We start from the raw sequence: 16,392 nt of genomic DNA, 5'->3' as shown, positions 1-16,392 counted from the left end.
TTCTTCTCAAGACCATTTGGGCCTAGTGGTTTTTTGTGGAGTAGTACCTTGATAACGTTCTCTGTTTTATGGCACATAGTCTAAGTTTTCTGCTGATGTAGTCTTGATTTTGGTAAACCGCATTTCTGTAGGACTCATCTGTTTCGTCTAGGTTTTCAAATATATCTCAAAGGGGTTTGCAAAATATTTTTATAATGTTGACAACATCTCTTTGTTTTCGATGTTGATTTCCCTTCAGTGTTTCTTAGGTCTGTTTTCTCCTTTTTCTCATGATTAAATTAGCCATTAGTTTGCCTTAAGTTATTTTTTTTCCAGAAATTCAGGATTTTGATTTTATTCTATTTTCTACAACACTGTTTTCTGCACTTTATTTTTCTCATTTTCTTCCTTGTGTTTTCGTCTGTTAATTTTGTTGATATTATTCTGGTTTTTTCAACTGACCGTTTATTGTATTTGTTTCCATTCTTATTGACAAGGAGTTTCACAGAGTACCATGAACTGAGGGGCTCATAAACAACAAAAATCCATTTTTCACAGTTCCAGAGGTTGGAGGTCCAAGACTGGCGGTGCCAGTGTGGCTGGGGTCTGGTGAGAGCCCTCCTCCGGGTTGTTTTCTTGTATCCTCACAGGGCAAAGAGGGCTAGAGAGCACTCAGGGCTTCCTTTTGTAAGTCACTAATGTCATTCACCCTCCTGACCCAATTACCTCCCAAACACCCCACATCCCAATATATCACACTGGGGTTTAGAATTTCAACATATGAATTTGGGGGGGGGGTACAAACATTCAGTTCATTGCAAGGATCGCTATCTTCCTGTTATCACTACTTTAAATGAACCCCCCCCCATTCTGTTATGTAGTGTTTTCTTGTTGTGTTAACACGTCTAAGATAGAGAGATACACAATGAACAATTAATTAACAATTAACAATTGAAACAAAAGCCAAAACTTTATAGTAAAATAGTAAAAAGATGTTAATAGACAATTTTTTAAGATATAAAAAAAGTCCCTAGGGGCTCCTGGGTGGCTCAGGTCATGATCTCATGGTTTGTGGTTTCCCATGTCGGGCTCTGTGCTGACAGCTGGGAGCCCGGAGCCTGCTTCAGATTCTGTGTCTCCCTCTCTCTCTGCCCTCCCCTACTTGCGCTCTGTCTCTCTCTCTCTCTCAAAAATAAACAAGTGTTAAAAATTTTTTTAAAGTCCCTTATACATATAAAAGTATATCCGAACTCTAACAGATAAAGAAATGCAAATTCACGCCAAACTGAGATGCCATTTTTCTGCTATTAGATTTACAAAAATTAAAAGGTATGCAAAGCTATGGGGAACAGGCAGTCTTACTTACTGCTGGTGGGAATAGAAATTGATATAACCGTTATGGAGGGGAATTGGGGCATATCTAACAACATCACATAGGCATTCATCATTTCTCCCAACAATCCCAAACCTAATGACCTCCCCTGAAAACTTACCTTCAACAGAATGAAAACACACGTGCGCATATAATTTGTAACTGCGAACAACCGAAATGCCCAAACAGAAGAACGTGGTTAAATAAAGCATTACTTTCACACAACGGGGTATGTCTGCGGCTGTAACAATGTAAGACCAGGGAAGATCTCGATGAACTGACTAGAGTGATCTCTAGGGTCTTTTGGTAAGTGAAAAGATGAAGTGCCAATCAACATCTGTGGTATAGTTTCTTTAGGAAAGAAGAGGAAATTTTAAAATTGTGTATCTGCTTGTTTGTTCAGGAAAAGGTACAGGAAGGATAGGCCGAGTGGGGACTGATTGCCCACAGAGAGAAGGTGGGAATGAGCAGAGAGAGGGAAGGAAAACCAAAGAACCGCTGAGGCGAGTGACATTCTCCGAGTATCTCCGCATGGTTTTGACTTTTAGAACGATATCGTCCCTGTGCCTACAAAAATAATAAAATAAACAAGGGTAGGGTAGAGATGCAACATGGCATGAACCTGATTATTTCAAATGAATAATATAACAACGAAAAAAGGAGAGACCCAACACAATGAACTTAAGTGCAGTATTTATACTACCTGTCGTCAGGCTAAAACATAAAAAAATTAGAAAACCAGGTAAATTCTCAGTACCTTGGGTTCCCAGGGCCGTGGTTTAACGCACACACACCATGCACTTAAAAGCCATGATCAGGGCCTTTAACCATAATGCAAATCCCTGGATAAGAACCGAAACTTTTTAATGTAAAGACAAAAAAGCAGCTAAGACCATTTCAAAATGTGTTCGCGTATGGCTTTTCAGCCAGGCGCTTTTAAGGTGCCACAAACTGTCCGTGTAGGAAGAGTTGGCCCAAACTGTGTCACCCCGGAGACAGACCGCGAAGACTCTCTTCCCTTCCTGACAGGCTTCGCTCCGAGATTAATGGGTCGTGTCAAAGGAACGTGAAAACAGACAAATGTGATTAATGAAAGACCAAAAACGTAAACTCTTGCAAGGATATGCCTTGGTCTGTTTCGGCTGTTGTGGAGACCCCGCTCCAGAGATGTTGTAGGCCTAACTGAAATAAAACAGCGACGGGCCGCCTGAACAGGGACTTGAACCCTGGACCCTCAGATTAAAAGTCTGATGCTCTACCGACTGAGCTACCCAGGCTTCACGGGAGGATCCCTAATTCACTGCATATAATGACTAAGGGCTCCAAGACGTGCGAGTGATGCCCGTGACTCCAGAGATCACTGGCGTCCCCCAGCTGCGCCGCTCACACAGTCCGGGCCTCAGCGCGGCCGCTGAGCTCGACGGCATTGAGCGCTGCATTTCTTCGCGACACAAGTATTGGGTGTATTTACTGCAGGGGGCGTGGGAGCAAAGTCGCTTGGGAACAGGGGGGATCCGTCTGGCGGGAAGGAATATTCCTGCAGGAGAGGACTGCAGGCAGAGCCCCCGGAGCCGGCCTGGGCGTGGACGCGCAGGTGTCCCCACGGCTCACCGCGAGGAGGCAGCGCGGGTTCCACCAGCGACTTCCGAAAATGGGAGGGAACTTAGGAGAGCCAAACGTTGGGTAAAGAACGAAGGTTGTGGCACAGGGCAGAGGTTTAATTCCCGTTGCTTCCAGCAGTGTTTTCCTTCGGCGTCGGGGTCCCCGGGCTGTGAGGGTGGAGCGGCGGGCAGACACGCGACCGCCTCTTCTAAGACGGGCTTCTGTCCGGGACGCGCCGCAGTGTCCAAGTCGTCCCTCGCCTTCCGTCACGTTCCTTCCCTCCACCCCTCCAGGTCTCCCCCACACCTGTCCGACCTCCCTTTGTCAGTGCTGTCATTCTTGCGCCCACTCGTCCGACGCGGCAGGGACGTGAACCCCGGGCAGTGCACCGCCCCCTCCCCAGCGACGCTCGGGAGTCCGCTTGCGTCCTCGCCCTGCTGTTTTTACCTCCACGTTCGGTCCTGAGCTCCGTCCTGTGTACGGGAGGGACGGACCAGGCAGATGCGAGCGCGTGCGCGGCGTCCCCGCAGGTCTTCGTGCGGGCACGACACGTGGTCGCACCTCGGCAGGGGCCAAGACGCGGGGACCATAAACGGGATGACGCGTCCCTTCCCAGTATGGGGTGAGCGTCAAAAATGTTAATAAAGACATGCTTTTGATAATGGCCAATTTCCAACAAGATCCAAAAGAGATCAAGAAAGGTAAGGTAGTAGTGTCACTGTCACGAGCGGCCTTGGTGTTCGTGCGGATCTTGGAGCTGGAGAGGGCAGTGTGCGGATTGAATAAAAACACGCTAGCAGAGGATGGTTTCGATCCATCGACCTCTGGGTTATGGGCCCAGCACGCTTCCGCTGCGCCACTCTGCTACCTGCGGTGACAGTGGCCTAGACTCTAATTAGTACGTCTTTTCGGGTGTCTACACTCTTCTCCGCCGGCTCTTCTACCGCCTTCCACTCGGGGTCCACCGCACATTTCCTTCTCAGACCTGCGACCACAGGGAATCCCTCCCACGTCCGCGCCTTTGTACACACTCAGAAAACCCAGGGTCCGCAGCCCTTTCTCGGGAGCCCGCGTGGAGTTCTGGCGGGGGTTCAAAGCTCGGAGGTCTCGCGCCATAACCTGCGCGCTCGTGGACCCGAAACTAGGTCGCCCTGCACCTCCGCCACCCAGGAGGCGGCAGGGGCGTGGGGCAGAGCCTGGGCTCGCTAGAGGGGAGGGGCGGGGCAGAGGGAGGGCAAGGATGGGGTGGGGACCCGGCTAGGGCAGAGAGAAGGGCAGGCTGGGACGGGGGCGGGGCGAGAGCGGAGGGAGAGGAGGAGGGGGGCTGGGCGGGGTAGAGGGAGGGGCGCGCGAGGCGGGGGCGGAGCGAAGGCAGAGGGAGGGGGCGGGGCGGAGCGAGGGGAAGTGGGCGGGGCATGCCGGGGTGGGGGGCGAGAGCGGAGGGAGGGTCGGGGGCAGAGGGCGGGGCAGAGGGAGGAGCCACAAGCGCTACTTGCAGAACCTCCACTACCGGGGTTGCAGGGAAGGGGCGAGCGCAGGACTCACAGGAGGCTCCGTGCCCTCCTCCCCTGTAGCGGGACGTCCTGCCTACACGAAATCTCCAATCTCTGGTCCCGACACTGAGTTGGTGTTCGGGAGAGAGTCTGTACGTATGTTGTGACCTTGGAGCAGAAAGCGAGGCCCGGATCGCTTTCTAGTTATGTCTGGACCCGTTTCTGCCAGCGAGGCCTGGTTCTTCCCGACCAAGACTCCTGCCAAGCTGTTTCCAAACTTTTCCATGTCCTCATTTCTTACCTGACACCCTTTCGCTCTTCTTTCTTGTCCCTCTCATCGACCGTCTCTTCTTTCTCCCACCTTCCAGGGATGCCCCGAGAGCGTCGTTGAAAGACTGTCTCCTACGCAGAAGTATATGAAGCCGCCTCTCAGTTCGCGCAGGTGTTTCCGTCTTTCCTCCAGCCTCTTGGCCTTGGAGCTACAGAGCCCAAGGGGATCCTACTTTGCTGGGATCTTCGCTCACATCTGAGCCCATGGCCACCTGCTGCGTACTTATTCAAAACCAGACTTCTCTCCTTTCAGCTTCATGGTTAAATGTTATATTCGTTCGTATGATTTGAATTGCTCCAAAGTTAAAAAGCAAAAAAAAAAAAAAAAAAAAAAAAAAAAGTCTGGAACACAGAAGGCGCCTGCTACTGGAGAGGTAGCATTTCCCCCACGTTTCGTTTTGAGTGGAAGCCAAGGTAACTTTGTGGTTCTCCTGGGGAGAGGTCACATTTGTAAGTGGATTTTTACAAAGGCAAGTTATCAATACTTCAGCCTTCTTTTTTTTTTTTAACAAAAATACAAGACAACAAATCTACACCTTTATTTACTTTTCAGTTAGTTTAAATCCTTGAGGGGTACAGCATCACACGGATTTTGTGGCCAATGGCTTTAGCAGGAAGGTTGCTTCGGAATTTGGCACGAACCATGCCACTGTTTCCATGAGCATGAGTCACTTTTCCCCAGATTCCTCTGGTTTTCGGTTTGCCACAGGGAGTCACTGTGTTGTTCTTTGCTTTGTACACATAAGCACATCTCTTGCCTAGATAGAATTCAGTTTCATCTCGAGCATAAACACCTTCAATTTTAAGAAGAGCTGTGTGCTCCCTCTGGTTCCGGAGACCTCGCCTACAGCCAGCAAAAATGGCTTTGGATCACAGCCTTCCAGACGTGTTTGTCGTTTCAGGAGTCCGGTTCCTAGCAGGCCTCCACGGGTTCCAAGACGGCGGAAAGAGGATAGATACTTCAGGCTTCTTAAGGAACCATTTCTATCGCCCACTCCTTACTGCCTCATCGTCAGCTTCAGAACCGTCTTCCAGTTTCTATTCAGTTACTTAGAAAGGTCTGATTGAGAAGGCCCAAGTCACAATCACAGTTCAGCTCCAGCTGGAAGCCACTAGAACCTCAGCTGATACTTCATCCCCAGAGGGACTCAGCCATTATTTCTCTCAAGGTTCTGAATATGGTATGTGATTCCCAAGAGGGCCGGATTTATGGGCCTGAACCAATGAAGTCACACAGCGCACCGTCACCCCCAAACCCACACTTAGAAGGGCTCTGTCTTGGGGTTTATGCTCTGCAGATGCCGTCTTGAAATTCTTAAGAGTTTTCCCTTTAAATATGTTTCGTGATGCTCACTGGGGCACGGAGCGTGTTGAGGCTGGGGCTCTCGTTGAAGCCTGGGCTCTCCTGGCTCTTCCCTCCCAGAGAAGGGTTTGTGCCAATTTGCCCTTCCCACTCCCCTTCCTGACCCCCTCCCTCCAGCAGTAAGCTCCCTAGGAGATCTGGGGGGAAAGGTTGTAGTCTCGCAGCTGGCATTACCGGGGGACGCTGGGTGGGAGTCTTGGTGGGAGTGAGCCTCTAGCCCACCCCCATGGGGGTATATTTTAGTAATTTTAACAGCACGTTTCTCCCGCTCTTTGAGCCAGGGGTCCCCATTTTCCTTTGTCATTGGGTCCCGTAAATTATGTAGCTGGTCCATCTCCCCCAGTTTCCCAGGGCTCCCGTTCTCTTTCCTGGCCTCTCCACGGCCTTCTTTGCTACCTTGCTCTCACTTTTGGAAAGTCAGGACCTGAATTTTCAACGAGGGAGCCTGGTGTTTTCAAGGGGAGAGTGCGGAGTCTTCATTTTGAAATCCCACTGCTGAAGGCTGTGTAAACACCACCCGCGGTAGATTTTTTTTTTTTTTTTAACGTGGCCATCTACATGGAAGTGTACGGAACTGACCTTGAAGTGAATTTCGTTCCAGAGTGAAGACAAAATATAACGCAACGGTGAAGACAGAGGTTGACAATTTTGACTACATGAAAGTTAAGAAGTGTTCTTTTAAAAATCATGCTCAACACTCTAAGGGTAAACAGAAATATACGAATAAAGAGAGACAAACTAGACTAAATCTAAGTGAATATTCCGGAAGCAGTATGACAGAGTTTAAGAGGTGGAAAATATGAAAGACTAATAAAGAGGCATGGAAAACAGATTAAAAGGTTCAAACAAGAAAGAGAACAGCTGTGCTTTGATTGTAGAACCAGCCAGTGATGGTTTAATGTTAGTCGACAGATCCTGAGATTAAAATATTTCATAATAGGTATTCTTTCTGTTAGCATAAGAAGATAGCACGATGCCTCTTAAAAGAAAGAAAAAGATATAATCTCCAGAAAGTTACATATTAAAAGCTAAAAGTGAAATAGGACGTGAGTATGTTAACGTAATTTTATGCAACAAAAAGACAAGATAATGAAAGGAAGAATAGTAGAATTACAAGCCAGTGAAATTTTGCCTCCAGTTACCATAAAGCAAACTTTCTTTGGCACTGGAGGTATTATTTATATTTCATCGTTTTTAAGTTTTTTAGTTTTTTATTTATGTTGAGAGAGACAGAGACAGCACAAGTGAGGGAGGGGCAGATACTGCAGTCTTGTTTTAATCAACAAACATTCAATAAGTACAATAGGAGAAAATGTCTTGAGTCAACGGAAAACCGCATTCTCTCAAAGAATCCCCTCTGGGTTATCTAATTCTGATTCACTCGACAATTCGGTAATTGCGAATACCTGGGAGCAATGGAAAATAATTCTTGTCTATAGACATACAAACTCTGTCTTGGACAGCAGAGGTTCAGATGACTTCCCTTCCCTGCTGTGCCAAAAGCCGGGGTCACATTTTCACATTTATTTCAGTATTCCTGAGCTATAAATATACCTACTCTTTGGATTCTCTTTTAAACTGATAAAATATGCTGGATTCCTGTATTATGAGTTAAATAAAGCCTTTAACGTACGGTGGTTCTTATATCTGTATGAGCTACGGCTTTACTTTTATTGAAACTCATCTTTTCACTACTATGTGTCAGACACAGTTCTAAGCAGTGAGAATAAGAAACTAAACTTTTGTCTTCAGAGAGCTTATTTTCTAGTGACACATAAAGTGTTGAACAATTATTCTGTAAAGACCTTTTACATCAATGAAGATATTTATTGTCTCAGTATTGAATTAGCCTATTAACCTTAAAAACAAAAACTGCCTATTATTTTTACCAGCGAAAGATGGGTTTATTTGGGAATAAAAGAGAATTGGAATCTGGCAAAACCATAGGCAAGTCCAGGGAACAAAGGAGAAATGTGCTTTTTTAAGCAGAAAAGGGGTGAGCTGGGAAGGCAGTTCCAAACCAATGGTTTGTTGGAGCAAACCGGAAGTTGAAGCATGGTGGCTTCTCATTGGCTGGGCTGGGGGGGTGGACAGGAAGAACGTGTCTTCCCGGGGCTGGAATAGTAGAGTGGTGTCCATTTGCAAGGTCGAGTCTGTGCAAGGTTAAGTCCCTGTCTTCCTGTTGGGGCTGCAGTTGGCATGGTTGGGCTGAAAGTGGTCCCGGGTAGACTGGGGAGCCCATCCCCAGGACGTCCCCGAAGGCTCTCGGTCTTGTCACAAGAAAGCATTCAAGGACAGACCAGACACAACGGTTGAGGGGTGCAAGTAGGAAGTTCATTAAAGTGGGAGCACACTAGAGATGTGAGAGTGAGTGAGCTCAGGGGAGAGCCGCCGTCAGGGGCTGGGTGTCTAGCTTTTACTGACAGTTGTTAACTAGGGGATGGAATATGTAGGATTTTTTTGGTGGGGGGTAGGGTTTGGGGGGCCTTTTCTCCCTTATTTGGTGAGGGTTTCTGGCCTGTTTGGTGCCATCTGGCTTCTCGTGGCTTTGTTTCGGAGTGTGACCAGGACCGGCCTCTGACTTCCTTCCTGCTGGCCTCCAGACATCCTGTTAGAACCTAACTGACTGCTTACTCTACCAGTATGGAGTTAGTTCGTCAATCAGTCAAATCGTGGAGTCTTTCATGACCTTGGCCAAATCTCTGGTCTGCTAGGTTTTGACTGTTTCAGTTGACTTGTACATTGTATTGGGCTTGAGAAACAAATATTACATGCTGATTTTGAATTCCCTTCACACTGATGGGGGAGTGTGGGGCAAGCTGAGGGCAAAGTACAGGCTGGCACACCCCCGCCCCCAGGTGGGATATGGGTGATATTCCCAGGACACTCCTGGCTACCCAAGAACAAAGGAAAGGGGTGTAAGTGCTGGCCACGGTGATGTGGGAAACTAAGGCAGATGAAAAATTAAATTCCCTTACTGCCTACAGCCCACTAACATTCCTTGAAACTGGTAGAGTGACCTCCTGCTAGGAGCTCAGCTGCCTCGATGATGACACTTTGCTGGGGGCAAAAGAGAACCTTAGCTTAACATTATCCCAACCTCTAGGATCCTGTAAGTCTACTACTTCCTTGATCTCAACTGCCCCTAGATAGATGCTGGCAATCAGACTCCAAGCTTATGGCCCCTGGTATACATCTGAAGGGTCTCATGACTGAGGTTTTGTTAAACGGCAGTTAGTGGCATTTCCTTAGCAACAGCCAGTCCCTCAAAGTCCTAGAAACCTTGCTTCCAAAATTCCTTAGAGACTTAACCTATCCCTGACCCCCTCCCAGCCTGAGGGTATATAATGAGTTACCTGTCACAACCCCATGCAGCTCTTCCTGCCCATGGGTCCTGTCCCCATGCTTTAATAAAATCACCTTTTTTTGCACCAAGGATGTGTCTTCAAGAGTTTTTTCTCGATTGTCGGCTCCGGACCACCCCACCATCACCCCAAAACGTCATCAACACTACATACATCTGATAGTTTAAATAATCAAATAGGGACGGATAGAAAAAAAAAAAAGATGCAGAACAAAAGAAGAAGAATACATTTGTTTTTATTAATTTTGGGAACACACGAGTCCATTAGAAAGTGTAGGGAAGGAAAAATTTTCCTTCTATCCTCTGGGTTCTTTTGGCTGGTCCGTTAATTAAATTGACATAGGACAGATCAATAGGAGAAAACACACTTAATTTCATACATATGGGAGCCCCAAAGACAAGAGACTCGGGGGCAAGTTGATTTATATGCCATTCTGAGCTAAGGAATGGGACAGGGGTTGGGCTTCAACAAGAAGGAAGACGACTCACAGGAAGATGGGCAGAGCAAACGTTTGGAAAACAAATATCTGTCATGTGGTGCAAAGACAATGGGACACAGGAAGGACTTAGAACAAACAGGCCCTGTGAGCTCCCCCCAGCTCACCACCCCTGTTCCACACTTTTTACAGTCTTTTCTGCTAATTGCTCTCTTCCTGGGCCAGGCCTTCTATCTACATTTTTCAGGCAGTTGAGTCAAATGCCAAAGTGGCACACCCTGGGGTGGCCTATTCTGCTCCCCTGGAAAAGCATGTAGACTAAGGAAAGCATAAAAGATTTTAAAGTGTTCTGCCTGGCCACAGTACTGAAATTAAATACATATATCCCATTTTATACATAGGTAAACTGAGACAAGAGTCAGAACACAGTGACCTGATCGAACACGTCTCCCTCTCCACTCTCCTAATTAGCTTACTGTTAATCAGCTTGTATAAGATTTCACATGTGTCAAAAAATCATCAGTGGGGCGCCTGGGTGGCGCAGTCGGTTAAGCGTCCGACTTCAGCCAGGTCACGATCTCGCGGTCCGTGAGTTCGAGCCCCGCGTCAGGCTCTGGGCTGATGGCTCGGAGCCTGGAGTCTGTTTCCGATTCTGTGTCTCCCTCTCTCTCTGCCCCTCCCCCGTTCATGCTCTGTCTCTCTCTGTCCCAAAAATAAATAAACGTTGAAAAAAAAAATTAAAAAAAAAATCATCAGAGACGTAAAAATGGACAACAGAAATTGTTGGGTCCTTGCCTTAGTGAAGTGCTGGGCATGGTCTAGCAGACCCTCTGGGAATTATCCAGTTTTATACGAATGGGCACCTTGGGCTGACTTTCTATTCACGAGGCTATTCTAGAACTCTATGGTGGTAGAGGTTAACTTATTAAAACAAACAATTTTGCAAGTGCTTCTTGTCTACATCACTGCAAAGGATTTTGCACGCTTGGAATACAATTCTGTCCAGGAGAAGAGAGGACCCCAAACACTGAGCCTTATTGTGCTATAGGATATTAACCAGTTTTGCACCTGTTAGCAAATTGACTTCAGCCTTTCTGATTGTGTGTGGTCTGTTCTTCCCATTCTCCTCGGAAACATTTCTGTTTACTCATTAACTAGTGAGACATAGGAAACCTTTGACATTGTGTTCATATGATATGTTTAAAAGTCAAGTTTTCAGGTTTTTAAAAAAGGACTTTATTTGCCAAGTAACCTCCACACCCCACATCGGGCTCAAACCCACAACCTCAAGATCAAGAGTCACAGGCTCTACCAACTAAGCCAGCCTGGCACCCCAAGGCCTTGCCTTTTCATCTGATTGATAACACCAATACATTGGGAGAGTTTCCAAGAGAGAAGGAGGAAGAAGTCCTGACTGAGATGTCAAGGGCATCTTGAGAGAGCACACCGCCCAAGGTGGGCAGGCGAAGTCTGAAAACAAGTTCATTGGCAGAAAGGAGGACTCGCAGCACATTTTCCAAGTGTTTGGAAGATAGAACACCACAGTTCAGAAAGGGCAATGGAGCAGGGGATTGGAGTTGTTGCTGCACCAGCCTAGTGCCACGTTAGCCAATAGAAAAGTGAAGGTGACCGGCGTCTTGAGCAGCAGCCACTTGTCACATGGTTTGCTGGGGTGGGGTGGGGCCCTACATGAAGTCTCCTTAATCCCTGGAGGATCTCGAGGGAGGACTTGTTCCCTAAATGTAGGGGTGGAGGACACGTTCACAGATGGCCCGAGTCATGCAGAGCGATCCCACACCACACTTTTGTGAGTCACGGGGCTTCAGGCACACACATCTGATTCAAGACCTTCACGTTTTCCACTACTTTGCGTTGCCTTGGAGACAGTATTTGGGGTGCTCTCTGTGAAGACCGACACCAACCCAAACCAGACAACTATCCCCCCCCCCCCCCCCCCCCCCCCCCACGGCCGTGCGCACAGACTAGGATCCTGGCACAGCTGTCTGCCAGTCGGGGCCTGCATGTTTCGGGGGTCCTCGTGGGAAACGAAAGGTTTCTGCAGGCCATTAACTGGGGGGACTGACCAAGAACGCTCCTGTGGGGCAGCAGGAAACGGGAACATTGGTCGAGGCAGGAGGGATTTAAAAGACAACGTCTTTTTCAACTCAGGAGAGATTGTGAAGCCAGTCGTCCGTGCCCTCCTACTTCTCTCGTTCTGCCTCCTATGATGAGGCGCGCCCCGCATCACATCCCTTCTCGCCCTGCAGGCCGAAGGAATGGAAGGGGAGAGGAGAGGGGAGCCAGGAGGTGGCCCCGGGGGACCCTGGGGAGGGAACCCGAGGGCCGCGCAGGGACGTTCAAGGCTCCCCCGCGCCCTGGCCGGAGCCGGTGAGACGCGAAAACACCGCTGCGCCCTGGGGCCGGCTCCCCGCGGGAAAGCTCGTGCAGATGAAGGCGCGGGAGGGTCCGTGACCGTCCAGGGAAGCCCCCGAGGCACGGCGGGCGCACCCCGGCCCGGGTAGCACCTGCAGCCGCACCCCACGCCCTAGACGGGTCCTGCAGGCAGGCCCCCGGGACGCGCGCCTTCACCCCGCCGCCAGCGCGCAACTCCCCGCACCGCTCGTCCGCTTGTGCCTTCGGGTTTGCGGGTGCTTCGCCCCCGTACCTTCTGGAAACAGAGCCCCCCCCCCCCTTCCTGCACGGAAGGGCCTCGGTCATTAATGGTCCTTACCCCCCAAGGCTGCACGGTTCGTCAGGATGGCCGAGTGGTCTAAGGCGCCAGACTCAAGCTTCCGCTTCCCACCCCGGGGCTTCTGGTCTCCGCGTGGAGGCGTGGGTTCGAATCCCACTCCTGACAATGCTCGTTTTGGTTCTTGCCTCACTCATCATCACCCTTTGGTCCCAGGGCTCACTCAGAATGGGAGGAAAATTTTGCAAGCCATGTACTGGCTAAGGGGTTAATATTCAAAGTTTGTAAAGAATTCATACAACTTAATAACAAAGTAGCAACCGATCTGATTTAAAAACGGGCGGAGGAACTAAATAGACATTTGCCCAAAGACGACGTCCGAATGGACAACAGGCAAATGAAAAGGTTCTCAACATCACTAGCTGTCAGGGAAATGCGAATCCAACCCACAATGAGATATCACCTCACACCTGTTAGAACAGCCAGCCTCAGGAAGAGGCTGTTGAAGGAAGGATGTGGAGAAAAGGGGGCCCTGGCTCACTGCTGGTGGGGGTGCAAACGGGGACAGCCGCTGCCGGAAACAGGGTGGAGTTTCCTCAAAAAAAGAAAGAAAGAAAAATAGAACTCTCATATGACACAGAAATGCCACTTCTGGGTATTTACTCAAAGGAAATAAAAACAGCACTGAAGAGACATAGGCACTCCCATGTTTAGTGCAGTATTATGCATAATAGCGCAGATATGGAAGTGCCCTTTGTCTGTCAATGCACGAATGGATCAAGATGTGAGAGATATATATCTATACATATATAATAGAAGAGTATTCAGCCAGGAGAAAAAAGGGAAATTCTGCCATTTGAATCAACATGGATAGACCCTGAGTATATTATGCTAAGTGACATGAGTCAGAGAGAGAAAGACAAATACTACATATAGGAGATATGTGGAATTAAAAACAAAATTGTGTCAGCAGAGAGTGGAGTGGTGGAATCCAGGAGCTGGGGGTGGGGGTGGGTGGGAGAGATACTCTAGGGTGTATATTTGCAACTAGTAGATAAATGAGTCCTGGAACCCTAAAAGACAGCACAGTGATTATAAACAACAAAACTGTGTTATGAACATTAAACTTGTCAAGAACCGAGATGCTGATTGTTGTCAGCACTAGAAGAAATGATAATTATGTGGCCAGCTAAGAACTCTGTTGTACACCTTAAGTGTTACACGATATTGAGCTTACACAATATTGTGTGTCAGATATCTCTCTATTTTGAACACAGAAAAAAAACTACTACAATGACTTTCCTAGGCAAGGCCAGCGGTGGAGCTGAGCTGGAATCCCACCGAGACACATCCCTGCCGGAGAAGTTGCTGGATAGTAATTCAGTAACAGGGGGACAAACTCGTATTCAATAGCAAAGCTGCAAACATCTAAGATCTGAAATTTCAGACCAAGATGTTAGCCTACGCAGAACTTCATAGAATGCATTTTTTTTTTTTTTACCTTCAATAAATGAATCACATAAATCACATAACCCTGAGATAAAATCTCAGAGGGAGCTCTTACTGTTAGTGAGCGTATTTGCACAGCGAGGCCACTTCTCCGCGATTGCTGACTTAAAGGTTTTCGCTCTCAGAGTTCACAGGCGGCACTGCAGACTTTGGGACGGAACTTTGGAACAGGTGTTTTTCCGCACGCGGGTTCAGTAATTCTCTCCTCAGTAAAAACCCCTCCCGCCTGCGGATGACTCGCCCACCCGCGCACGCGGTTCCAGTTTCTGGGAAGAGGGAAGGGGTTGCGTCCAAATGTCCGTGAAAACACCCCCGTACTCTCTTGGTGGCCGGTTAGTTAGTCGCAGGCGGTTACGGGGGAGAATTTTGAATCCACGGAGAGAGGAACAAAACGGAAGTGTCAGAAGTGGGATTCGAACCCACGCCTCCATGCGGAGACCAGAAGCCCCAGAGCGGGAAGCGGAAGCTTGAGTCTGGCGCCTTAGACCACTCGGCCATCCTGACACCGCGGCGCGACGCCTGCCAGATCTGCTACTTGAGGTGCTTCCGCGCGTGCCCCGGGGCTCAGCGCCCGCGGCGTCTCGCGGAGCGACTGGGCGAGGCGCGGGCGAGGCGCGGGTTCGGAACCCAGAGACGCGACCGCGGGGGAGGACGGCGCCCGAGCCGCCCTTAACCTTTCATCTCGCCCGCCGGTTCACTCACCAGCGCTGTCTTCCGCCCTGCGGGGTCGCTTGGGCGCTGCAGGACAGTCCTGCCCCTCCTTTCTCCACGGCTCTCGGGTGCTTTTCGGTAAAAATGACCCACCTTGGGCGGCAGCAGCTAGTCTGAAACATGTTTGCCTTGGGTGGCTGGAAAAACGCCAGCTGACGGTGAAAATGAAATAGCCAAGAAGGAAAAGAAGTAACCTTGGTGCAACTACCGTTCTGGGACTAAGCCGTGAAAGAGAGAAGCACTTTCAAATTCCGATAAACAGGAGTATCGACAGGTTCCTGTAATCAGACCGCAAGGGTCTAGATCCATACAGCACATTTAAATTTGTAAGACATCACTTTTAAATCTGTGATTTCTTCATCTATTACTCTAAAGCTGCGTGGGAAATACCTTTTTTAAAAGGTGGGTTATTATTTGTAGATTTGACTCTTTTTAATGTGAGCATGTTTCAGCACGGCAGTGACAACAGTATCGAAAATTAAGTGCATATCTTAATGTATGCACATGTTGAATTTTTGCACTCGGCCTATACCGGTTTGAGGTCTATGTATATATTTTCTGTGGAATGAAAACTTCTGCATACAGGTTTAAAATATCGGAGATACTTGAAAGTAGATATTATTTTGAATGTCCCGTCATATGGAATTGCAGCAGAAAATATGCCATAATCCAACTGTCTTTCATAGATGGATTCCTCACAGCACGGTCAATATGTCATGAACTCGGGGACAGTACATTTCCTGACACCTCTTTGTTATATTGTATTTTACCCATTTTTTCCTTACCAGTTCAGGGGAAATTGGATAAGTGAAATCTGAAATAGTAGAGGCTTCTGAGTGCAGCCGTAAGAACGCCTGGGACAGACGGTATTTTCCAAAGATGGCCCTACTGAGAGATGTCATGCCACGGGTTCTTCCTTTAACGCGATTTTGACACATTTCCGCCCGAGGGTGGGGGACTGTGTTGCATCTCATTGGGTCCAGGTAGATCTGCGATGCTTGGAACCGATGCTGCTGGGCTCCCAGTGTTAGCTCACCACCGCTCCCAACAGCCTTCTCTCAGGACACTTGTCCTCAGAACCCAGCCACCATGCTGCAAGGAAGCCCGACCTGGGCCACAGGAGACCCTGCAGGGGAACTGAGGTCTCCAGCCCGCACCAGCAGCGGCTGCCTGACACGTGGGGAAACGGTCCTTCGCATGATTTCCTGCCCCCAGCCTCACAGTCCTCCAGTGGGGTCTCCAGAAACCAGGAGCAGAGACAAGCCGTGTCCTCGGTGCTCTGCCCAGATTCCCAACCAAGTCTGGGAGAGAGTAAATGAGAGCGGTCGTGTCAGTTAAGCCATCACGTTTTAATGTGATTTTTTACGTGGCAATAGGTCGGGGGCATCCGTCCAATCAGGAGAGAGACACCGCGCAGTAATTGGACAGGAAAAGGTGTTTGGTTGTTTATTTATTTACTTATCTTTCACGTTGTATTGAGATATGATTGACCTAGAACACTGTAAGTTTAAGATGGGCAACGTAAGGATCTGATATAGGAACG

General features: G+C 48.6%; 4 non-coding genes and 1 pseudogene across 4 annotated transcripts; 1 reads left to right on the top strand and 4 right to left on the bottom strand.

Moving 5' to 3' along the window:
- Positions 1–2,555: 2,555 nt before the first annotated feature.
- Positions 2,556–2,628, bottom strand: TRNAK-UUU. Its single transcript has one exon. It is a non-coding gene; the product is annotated as a tRNA-Lys (tRNA).
- Positions 2,629–3,747: 1,119 nt separating this feature from the next.
- On the bottom strand, positions 3,748–3,819 carry TRNAM-CAU. Its single transcript has one exon. It is a non-coding gene; the product is annotated as a tRNA-Met (tRNA).
- Positions 3,820–5,299: 1,480 nt separating this feature from the next.
- LOC115514713 lies at positions 5,300–5,786 on the bottom strand (annotated as a pseudogene).
- A 6,905-nt stretch (positions 5,787–12,691) lies between these two features.
- Positions 12,692–12,797, top strand: TRNAL-CAA. The gene is made up of 2 exons: positions 12,692–12,729; positions 12,752–12,797. It is a non-coding gene; the product is annotated as a tRNA-Leu (tRNA).
- A 1,739-nt stretch (positions 12,798–14,536) lies between these two features.
- TRNAL-CAA lies at positions 14,537–14,642 on the bottom strand. Its single transcript has 2 exons — positions 14,605–14,642; positions 14,537–14,582 (listed from the first exon to the last, which is right to left on the bottom strand). It is a non-coding gene; the product is annotated as a tRNA-Leu (tRNA).
- Positions 14,643–16,392: the final 1,750 nt, after the last annotated feature.

This window comes from Lynx canadensis, chromosome B2 (genome assembly GCF_007474595.2).
Source record: "Lynx canadensis isolate LIC74 chromosome B2, mLynCan4.pri.v2, whole genome shotgun sequence".
NCBI lineage: Eukaryota > Metazoa > Chordata > Mammalia > Carnivora > Felidae > Lynx > Lynx canadensis.
This window is presented reverse-complemented; position numbering and strand designations above follow the sequence as displayed.